Source organism: Notamacropus eugenii, chromosome 2 (assembly GCF_028372415.1).
Source record: "Notamacropus eugenii isolate mMacEug1 chromosome 2, mMacEug1.pri_v2, whole genome shotgun sequence".
Taxonomy (NCBI): domain Eukaryota; kingdom Metazoa; phylum Chordata; class Mammalia; order Diprotodontia; family Macropodidae; genus Notamacropus; species Notamacropus eugenii.
The window spans coordinates 159,701,201-159,712,380 of record NC_092873.1 but is presented as its reverse complement, the minus strand read 5'-3'; the positions used below and the strand labels follow the sequence as shown (position 1 = coordinate 159,712,380).

The window sequence follows — 11,180 nt, the reverse complement described above, 5'->3', positions numbered from 1 at the left end:
ATAACTGGACAACCTGCTTTACAAAATAAGAAAAGGAAAGCCAAAAGTGTTACTTTCCATATAGAACTCACACAGTTTTGGTTTATTCAGACTAAAGTAAAAAGACTTTTAATTATACTGGTTAAAACAAACAGAATTAGACTCGGGACTCAAAAAACACTGTACATGCAATGGGAACAATAGATATTCTGCTAATACAATGCATTTGCTGCTGCATTTGTCTGATATTAACAATTATAAACAGAGCACTGTAACTAGTTATTTAGAATGAGCCTTGCAGTGTTACAGCGTCAACAGGCACGACACTTCACTTTTCTTCACACCGTTGGTTCTCTTTGCATACCTGGGCTTCTTCCTCTTCAGTAAAGTCATTCTTGATATTGAATGTTTTGCGGATCTCTTTTGGAGTTTTTCCCTTGATTGTATTTGCAACAGTCTTGCATGTGACATCAAGCAAGCCTGTAATATCTAAGTAGTTTGCAGCCAGAATAAGTTCAAAAAGGGTTCCTTAGGCAACTTTCAGGAATTCTTGTTCCCAAACAGGAATATCAGCTGTTCACTTCTCTTTGTTCTCATCATCCTCAGGAGGAGGAGGATCATTCTTGTGGTGGGTGTACCACTGAATTACTTCTTTTAACATTGCTGCCTTAGCATTTGGTAGAGGAACTGGATCATCATCCCCTTCTTCATCCATTTCCAGGTCTTCCAACATGGTCTTTCTTCATACAGACGATTCTGTAATTTCAATGTCAACTGTAAATATCTCTCCATCCGAACTCTGCAACTTAATTGAAGGCATGGTTCTGGATCCCCAGTGACCCCAGCAGGCAAATTGGCAGAACTGAGAAGACTGGGTAGGCCAAGGAGTAGGTGACAAAGGGAGGAAAAGCCCTGAGGCAACGCAGAGTACCAAGACCACTACCATAAGCAAGCCTTCTTAAACAAAATCACAAATAAGCTCCTTCACTCATGCTAGCCAGCTGCCTGCTTGCCTGCATCCTTCCTAGTTCTGACTAGACTCTGACTAATTTCCTCTCAGCTCTGCTCTAGCCCTGCCTTTTCCTGTTCCACCTTTCCTGTTCTATCCATTCAGCAAACTCTTTCCACCACAGGCTCCATGTGACCCAGGCAGATCACATGGGAAAGATCTTCCCATTTAAATTACTTATACACACAGGTACATCCCTTTCAATCCCACGTGGGACTTGTTGCTCCATCGGACTAGAGTAGTGCTTCTAAAACTGGATCACAATATGGGGTCACATAACTGAATGTGGGGGTCATGAAAAATCTGATTAGAGTAAAAGGTTTCTGAATATGCAATGACTAAAAATTAATTCAAAATCAAACCCATAATGCATCCAAGGTGTTTCTGGCAGCATTTGAGTATGTTGCATCAAGTAACTTCACTACAGTCTTGGTTCTGAACACCAACCAATGCTGACAGACAAACCTCAGCTCAGATTTGAGACTATTATGTGTTACGAATTGCAGTGTTTTTACTGTAAACAAAATCATTAAATGAATTTTGGCTTGAAATTAGGACACAATTTCTGAAATGGCCCTAAACATACTTCTGCCATTTTGTACTACAAATTTATGTGAAGCAGTGTTCTCAGCATTGATGATTATAAAATCAAAATATTGATCAACTCTGAAAAACGTTGATGTCCTGCATCCTGCAGTATCAAATATTCCACCAAGATTTTATTCTTTATGTAAAAATAAATAAGCACATCTATTTCATTAGTATGCAAATTTACTTCCATTTTTAGTAAATGGTAAGATTATATGTGTATCAAAGAATTGTTTTAAAATAAATTTCTTTATGATTTGTTATCAGTAAGTATTTGATTTGTATATCTAGTGTATAGCATGAAAATTTCTCAGATGAAAGGGGGTCTTGAGTGGAAAAAGTTTAAGAAACCCTGAAGTAGAGAATTACAAAGAAGTCAATATAAGGTGAATTCTGGCTCATTGTGTTCCACTTAGCCAGGTGTGAGCAGAAGTGGACCCCCTTTTGTCTATATTGTCCTAGGTGAGGGTAGACTGGATAAGAGATAAGTCTCTTTGCCCAATACTGAGAGATCAGAGACATATCCCATATCTCCTCATTAGAATAAGCTCACCTCTCATTATAATATTCATTCTTCTAATTAATTGCTAACCAATCAGAGTTGATTGACATCCTCAGTAACACCCACTCCTCCAAAAGCACATAAGCTTCGAGTGGGCTCCATGAGAGGTCTTTGGCATTTGAGAGTGCCACTGACCCCTTTTCTTAATTATCTGCTGGCATGATTATGACTAATTTTAAATAATTATGATTAATTACCCAGAAACTATGTCTCTAAAACTTTTTATCTGTCACATCATGCACATAGTGGGTAGCCAATGAGTAAACAAATAATGAATGAATGAATGAATGAGTATATAAAGAAAGTTCTTCAGGAAAGACTCATGATTTTTCACAATTAAGACTTTTGTTCAGTTCTAAAACAGACATATTTCTCTTGTTTTCAATGTTAGTGTATTCATTTTCTCTTTCTCTCTAATTTTTGTTTTTAGCATATGCATTCCTTCCAAAGTTTCCTGCCCTGGAATCAATAGTGGAAATCACTTTTTGTGTCACCTAACAGACATTTTGTAAAAAAAGAAAAGGAAAAAAGAAATAATGTTTTCAGGCTTTAGTGAGGAACAATGAGGGATTGTAACAGCACTAGTGATGAAAGAACATGTTAAGTCATGACAGCTTCTGAAGTGAAAGGGAATAGAAAAGACAAAATTTCCCAGAAAAAAAAAAAGCTGTCTTGTACAAGTACTACCTCACAGGTGATATTGAGAAAATTGAACAAATAATGTTAAAGCAAAACCTTCTCACTGTCATAAAAAAAAAAAAACATACAAGGTCACAAGATGACCTCAGACAAATTATTTCCTCTCTCTGCTTTTCAGCTTTCTTCATGTAAAATGAGGAAGATAGACTAAGATTTCTTTAATTTCTAAAATGCAAAGATTAAGCTGTCACTGCAAACCTCTCCCTCCCCACCTCTGTATACATTCTATACCTGCTAATGAGTTCAAATCTAACATCAGGTACTTACTAGCTGCTAGGATCATGAACAAATTATTTAACCTCTACCTGCCTCAGTTTCCTCATCTATAAAGTGAGGATAATAAAAGCATCCTTCTCTTAAGACTGTTGTCAGGATGAGATGATATTTGTAAAGTATTATGCAAACCTTTAAGTACTATACAAATGCTAACCAATGTTATCTTAGTATGCTCCAAAAACTTCATTTTTATTTTCATTCTCCAAGATCTTTCTGTTTTCAGAACCTTAATGAATACAAAAACCATACTCTTTATACTGATATGTTTTATTAATTGACAAGAACTTTTCATTTCTACGACTGAACAATATTTACTAAACTCTCTTCCTGAACACCTTTATCTAAAGCATCTGACTAGAGCAGTGCCAAACTGCCTTTTCACCTATGAATCTATACACACACACACACACACACACACACACACACACACAAACACACACACACATACCCGTATTTGGTTGTTTGTTGATTTATGTTGCTGTCATTTTTTCAGTTAAGCCTGATTCTTTGTGACCTTATCTGGGATTTTCTTGGCAAAGATACTGAAGTGACTTGTATTTTTTTCTCCAGCTCATTTTACAGATGAGGAAACTGAGGCAAACAGAGCTAAGTGACTTATCTAGAGTCATACAGCTAGTAAGTGTCTGAGGCCAGATCTGGACTCAGGAAGCATAGTCTTCTTGATTTCAGGCCTGGCACTCTATCCACTCTATCCATTTTTTAATGGTTTAATATGCATATATGGGTGTGTATACACACACACACACACATATATACATATATAATTTCTAAATAATTTCATTGATGCTCACACTTCCCTAAAGAGGGTAATGCAAACATCATGATGCCTTTTTGACAGATCTTCTGACTTCAAGCTCAGTGCTTTTCCCACTATACTGAACTTTTGAGATCCAGCTGGGTCCTCTCCTCCTAGAAATCAGTCAAGCTTTACTCTCTGCATACATCATTAATATCTTGATTTTTTTTTTAGAACAGAAATTCTTAATTTGGGGTCCATGGACTTACTTCAAAGAAAATATTTTAACAACTGTTTTGATGTAAGCGATTTCCTTTGTGATCCTGTGGATTTTATTTTATGCATTTAAAAAGATTATTCTGAGGAGTCCATAGGCTTCACCAGAATACAAAAGGGGTCTAGCTAGGTGGTGTGGTGAACAGAGGACTGTGTGTGGCCCTGGTCAAGTCACTTGATGCTGTTCGTCTCAGTTTCCTCATCTGTAAAAGGAGTTGGAGAAGTTTAATGGCAAACCATTCTAGTATCTTTGCCAAGAAAACCTCAAATAATATAACAAAGAGATAACAAAGAGTCAAATATGACTAAAACTGCTGAAAAATAAAAAATTTTCAGCTTTTCTTTGTGAAATTTTAGCTTTGAGCTACCATGGTAAAAGAATATTAATAAACATGTCTCAAAAGGAGAAATGCAAACCATTAGCAACCATTCCAAAGAGGACCCTAATCACAAATAAGAGGAGAAATGCACATCAAATGATTTACCTGGAACCTAGCAAGCAGATAAAAATGACAAAAGGTGAGAAGAATCCTTGTTGGAGGGGTTGTATAAAGACAGGTACAAGAATATACTATCTCCTCGAAAACAATTTGTACCTATGGTAAGAATGTAACTAAGATGCCTATAACCCATTGACCCAGGTGATTCAAGTTACCAGACTCAGACTAGTGAACTTCTCCCTGAAAATGGTTTAATATCACAACAAGTACTTGAAGATATGATTGATGAGCTACTATCATCTTTGAAAAATGATGAAAAATAGAAGATCAGTATAGGAAGGGAGATAATAATAGAAAGCATTTGTATATTACATTAAAGTTTGCAAAGTATTTTACACATTTTTATTCTTTTTTTCTCTTTTTATCTCTTTTTATCCTCACAACTCTGGGAGTTAGGTGCTATTATCATTCCCATTTTGTGAATGAAGAAACTGAAGCAGAGATTAAGTGACTTGTCCAGTGTCATACAGCTAAGTAAGTATATAAGGCTAGATGTGAACTCAGATCTTCCTGAATCCAGATCCAGCACTATCTACTGTGCTACCTAGCTACCTTCAAAGGAGCAAATATTTCACTGATATTCAAATTAGTAAAATCCTGGATTTTTAGAATAGTCTGGTGAATTTGACTTTAATTTGTGTCAAAATTCAATCTGAGTGAGTACTTACTTGCTCACACAATAGGTCATAAGAGAATTATTTATAAAACAGCACCTAACAGAAGTGCTGAGCACACAGTAGGACATCAGCTTGGCATAGTAGCAAGAGCTCTGGACCTAGAATCAAGAAGACCTTAGTTCAAACCTTGCTTCCAAACACGTGAGTTGAAATTAGCTAGAGATCTGAGGAAATGAACTGTCTTCTTTTCCAAAGAAAGGGAGGAATGTGGGTGTGGAATGTTTCTTATTCCATTAGTCAAAATCAAATGGTATTTCTCTAATATAAGGGAGGGCTCATTGGCTGGGGTGAATAATAGACCTATAAAATTATGTTCAAGAACTAGAAGGTCCCTTTGAGGTGATCTAATCCAACCCCATCCCCTCTTAATTTATATATAGGAGGCTTAGGGACTTTGTAACTTGTTGAAGGTTATAAACTTCTTGTTTAAAAAAAAACACAACTAAAACTAAAAATTGAAAAAGTCAGAGTGTAGCTTTAAATGACAAATTGAGGAGTTTTTATGTTAGGAAAGGGAAAACAGCGTTCAGGAGTCAGAGGGGGCCAATAAAAATGCAGAGAGGTCCTCACTTTCATTACGTTTCATTCCTTTATCTTTCCCCTCCTTCTTGGCCCTTCTATGTGTTTATCACACCTCAGGATGCAGACTTTTCTAGATTATGGCAATTCAAAGATAGACTGCTTTGACCTAAATAGAACTTATATGGGTAATAGCCCGCTTTTGATTAAATGTGCTAAATTAACTTAATATAATTCACAAATGGAATATAAACATATTCATTTGTCTTGTAGGGAGCACCTTGGTGCAGTGAAATTTTCTGCCCCCCCCCCAGATTGTTTATATAAATCATGAAAATGCCCTATAATAGCAACATGGAATGTATTTCTTCCTTAAGTAAACAACTGCGCCACATACAATTTTAATTGGCTTAATTATGCCACCTACACAACCTCATGTCAATGCCAACAAACCAGCTTGTGACCCAGCTTTCTAGTCTCTCAGATGCATGCTGAATGTCAGCAAACACTTCAGGGTGCTTTGATTTACCAGGTATTGTCTCTGTGGTGTCCCTGAACTGCAAAGCATTTGATGATCACCAGAACAATGCTATCAATAGAGGGAGGAAGAAGGAAGAAACAGGAAGAAGGGCATAAGTGAATTCCTTTCCACTCACTAAAAGCATAGGTAAAAGAGTAAGAAATGAGGTCCTGAAGAGGGTTGTGGTGATAATGATGGTTTAGTTTAGTCAAGAGTATGGGAATGTCTTCCTGCCAAAATTACCATTTTCCCAAATATCTCTCCAACACATTCTATCAATCAATAGTTCAAGTTAACAAGACCTTTTTTTAAAAATGAAAAAAACCCCAGTGATAGTTAAGTCTCAATCATATTTACTTAGAGAGTAGGAAATTTTGGATTGGAGAAAAGATTTGAGTGGGAAGGAGAACTATGGACAGCCAGAATAGTTTTTGTTTTATTTTACCTTGAGGATTATAAAGCGTTTTGTCAATCAGTCTGTCAACAAGGATTTATTAAGGGCCTCCTATGTGCCATGATCATGCTATGCACTAGAGAGACAAAGAAATACAAAAGATAGTCTCAGTGTTCCAGTAGCTCACAGTCTAATGAGGGAGATGGGAAGTCAAAGGAACTTGAGTTTTGGGGCCACTGCATAAGAGGACGTTGGTATCATGAGAAGGATTCAGAAAGGGATGTAGGAGGACAGTGAAATGAAACTTTTCTAGCTCTTCAACTTTGCTTAAGAATCTTATAGTTAAAGTATTACAAAATATAAATTAGTATGTCAGGACTAGTTTGGAAATTAACAAATGGTCAGATTTATATAATTCATCCCAATTTCCTATCCCCAGCAAATCTAGTCCAAAATCTCTGGTGTTCCTTGTTATCTTCTCATCCAGTATTCTACTAGAAGAAGGCTGGTAATAAAGAATAAAACAGAAAATGAAAAAGAGATATATGTATAACCCCACCACACTTCCTTCCCATTTCCTAGAATTATCAATAAGGAAAGATGCAATGTTTATGGGAATTTTCCTATTCATGAGATGTTTTGGAATGAATACAGTAATTCATAGAAAAATTCATAGAAATGGGGTATGCATTTAAAAAGCAGAAGAGACAGTTTCTGGGTAATTAATCATTTTATTAAAAATGCTAGAATATTATTAATAAGAGGGTCAGTTACACTCTCAAATGCCAAAGAACCCTCATGAAACCAAGTCAATGCTTTTATTCCTTTGGAGAAGTGGATGCTCTTGAGGGTGGTAATTGACTATGGTTAACAAGTCTCTAGACAGAATGAATATTATAATAAGAGGTGGACCTATTCTAATGAGAATCCAAGGGATGTGATTTTGATTATGTCATTTACTTCCAAATCACCTCCAGCCTTGGGCAATTTAGGCAAAGGATCTACATCCACTACACAAGCCAGGATACAGCACAATGGGACAGAGTTTCACCTTAGATTAAATTCCTTGTAAAGTTTACTGGGGTATCAATACCTAGATTGAGCAGAATGTTAAAACTATCTTCTGTCTTCACAGGCTGAGCCTTGAAATGAGGACTTTTGCAAAAGGGGGAAAACTTTGATCTTCCCAAATCATTGGTTATTAATAATCATTTCTCTCACAATAGAGAACTGGGCACAAACTTAGATTTTTTTTTTTTTTTTTGCCACATATGTACCACTTACTAGCCATAGGACACTGGAGAAGTCCCTTCATCTGTTTTCTCATATATAAAATGGAAATCCTTGCAACATCTATCTCTCAAGGTTGTTGCAAGAGTAGCACTTCTTAAAGCAGAAATTGTTCCATAAATGTAATTGCTTATTGTTGTTGTTGTTAAACACTAGTACTTCTCATCTTGTTTTATGGAATTTGGATAGAAACACTCCATGACATATTGCTCTACTACTATCATCACCCCACCACCACCATCATCATCATCACCACCACCACCATCATCATCATCATCATCACCATCACCACCACCACCACCATCATCATCATCATCACCACCACCACCATCATCACCACTACCACCACTACAGTTCTTTCAGTCTTCTCACATTTCTTGACAGAATTCAGACCGTAATGATACACCAAAAAAAACCACTACCCTGCTATTGCTCCTTTATATTTGATGTTCTGTGCATTATTATCATTATCATCTTGTTCTCAACTTCTTCAATGGGGGTCAGATACAACTTGGGACAAGTTATTCTCCTAATATTTGCTTTTTAGATTTCTGTCACAGGTGTATAAAATAACTGCTTTTGTAATTGAATAAAAGTACTAGGATGTAAGCTCATCCTCTGTAGGCTGCCTGATAGTACCATATGAGTCAATAGAGATAATACATACCCCATCCTATTCCCATAAAACTTATTTCTCCTGCTGGATCTCTATATTCTTAAAACTTTTTATTACATATAGCTCAGAGATTGAAGTATTTCACAGGGAAATATTTATTTCAATTGTTCTTAAGTTTTTATGGGTTAGTTATATCCTGGCAATCCAGGAGAAGTGATCATATATTTGTAATATGTTCAGTTCAAGTATAGTTGGAAGGAAAAAAGGAAGGAAGGAAGGAAGGAAGGAAGGAAGGAAGGAAGGAAGGAAGGAAGGAAGGAAGGAAGGAAGGAAGGAAGGAAAGGAAGGGAGGGAGGAAGGGAGGAAAGGAGGAAGGGAGGAAGGGAGGAAGGGAGGAAGGAAGGAAGGAAGTAGGGAAAGAAGTATTTATTAAATGTTTGCTAAATTTAGTGCATTGACCTCTGAAAATACAAATAGAAAAAAGTAAGATAGTCCTTGCTCTCAAGCTCACATTCTAATACAGGGAGATAACTCATATATGAGAATTTCATTGTAGGGTAACTGGAAAGGTCTTTAGGGTGCAATAGCAAAACAGATTAATGCAACTTATTTAGGGTTGTATCCATTAACAAAGCCATATCTATTTCTGACATCAAAAAATTTGATAGTACCAAGGATTTTCATGATAAGAGTTTTCTTTTCTGGATCTTCATTAGATGTAGCTGCTGATAAGTCAGAATAGATGGCACCTGCAGAGGCAGTTGCCAGGTAATATCTCTACAGGAGTTATATCCCTGGCTGATGGCTGAAGGGCTGGACTAAAAGCAGATGTAATCGTTGGGGTTGTGATGGTAGGGGTGGTGGTGCTAATATGTGGATATTCATCTACTTTGCACGTATCTTGTACATGCTCATTAATGTACACGTTATCTTTCCCCATTAGAATATAAAGTCCTTGAGGGCAGGGATAGTTTTTGCCTTCCTTTATCCTTAGCACAATACCTGGCACATAGTAGATGCTTATTAAAGACTAGGTGATTGACTGACTTAAATTTTGGGAAAAGACCTAGGACAGAGCCTTGGGGGATAATCACATTATGACCTGAATGAAGGTCAAGCAAAAAAGACTAAGAAAAAGTGGTCAGATGGGAAGAGATCCAGAAGAGAGTAGAGTCACAAAAACCCTAGAGAGAAGAAGGTATACAAGAAGGTATGGTGATTGCCAGTGTCCATGGTGGCAAAGAAGTCAAAAGAGTGAGGACTGGTAATAAAGAGATCATTGATAACTGTGGAAAGAGAAGTTTTACTGGAGTGATGAAATTGGAAGCCAGATTGGTTGAGATTAGAATTTAAAACTCAGGGAGAAGTAGAAGGATCCAGTCTAGACAATTTTTTCAAGGAGTTTAGCTGAGAAAGGGAAAAACATAGAATCATAGCTAGTAGGGATGATTAAATAAAATAAAAATTCATAATTATGGGGAAATATGGACATATTTATGGGCAATAAGGAAGGATCCAGTAGTTATAGATTAGAGAGAGACTTGGAATGATGAAGAAATCTGCTAGAGAAGACAGGAAGGGATAGGATCAAGGACGGAGGCTAGAAAGGTTACCTTGGCAAGGAGAAAGCCATCTTATATCAGAGACAGGTGTTGGAGAAGATAGTGGAGGAAGACGTCTGAGTGCTGTACAATGAGGAAGAAGGCAGAAGGGGAATCTCTTGGTGAATGGCCTCAATTTTTTCAGCAAAATGTATAAAATGAGGTGATAGAGAATATTGGAGTAAAGGATGCTTTGGGAAGTCTGGGGAGAGATAAAAAGAACCCTTGTGGAGAATGGGATATTCAACTGATTAGGAGGAACAGAATAACTGCTTGCTGCAGTGAGGGACTCATTTGAGATTAGATAACAAATTTGTCTTAGTCAGCATGGTTCTATAATTTTCTCCATCTCAGTTCAGCAGCAAGTGAATAGGAGTGAAGAAGACAGATCATGAGATTATAGGAAGAAATCAGATTGTTGAGGACTTTAAGTGCTAGGCTGAGTAATTTGTCATTTTTTCTAGGGGTTACTGAAGATTTTTGCATGTGGGAGTGACACTCCTTGCCCTGAGGATTAGAAATATTATACTTGGAAGTTTTGTAGAGGATGGATCAGAGAGACTGGAAACAGGGAGATCAATTGGAGGCTATTGTAATAGTTCAAGAAGGAAGTAATAGATGGGATCTGGTGAGGTGCTAGGTGTTAGGTGAATGAAGAGAAAGTGATAGATATGAGACATATTGTGGAAGTAGTCAACAAAATTTGGTAACTAGTTAAACAAGAAGAATATAACAATGATAAATGAAGGAGAATTTTAAGGTTTATTTGGGGTTTTGTTTGTTTTTTAAGGATCATTGAGGATGGGCAGGGAATAGTAGCACCAGGCATTTTACTAAGAGCTTTACAAACACTATCTCATTAGGGTAAATTTTAAAAGAAATTAGAACGGAAAATATCTAGTCATCTAGTCCAATCT

The 11,180-nt window shown here is 36.7% G+C and overlaps 1 pseudogene; it reads right to left on the bottom strand.

Annotated features, from left to right (window-relative positions):
• Positions 1-299: 299 nt before the first annotated feature.
• LOC140523737 (S-phase kinase-associated protein 1 pseudogene) lies at positions 300-799 on the bottom strand (annotated as a pseudogene).
• Positions 800-11,180: the final 10,381 nt, after the last annotated feature.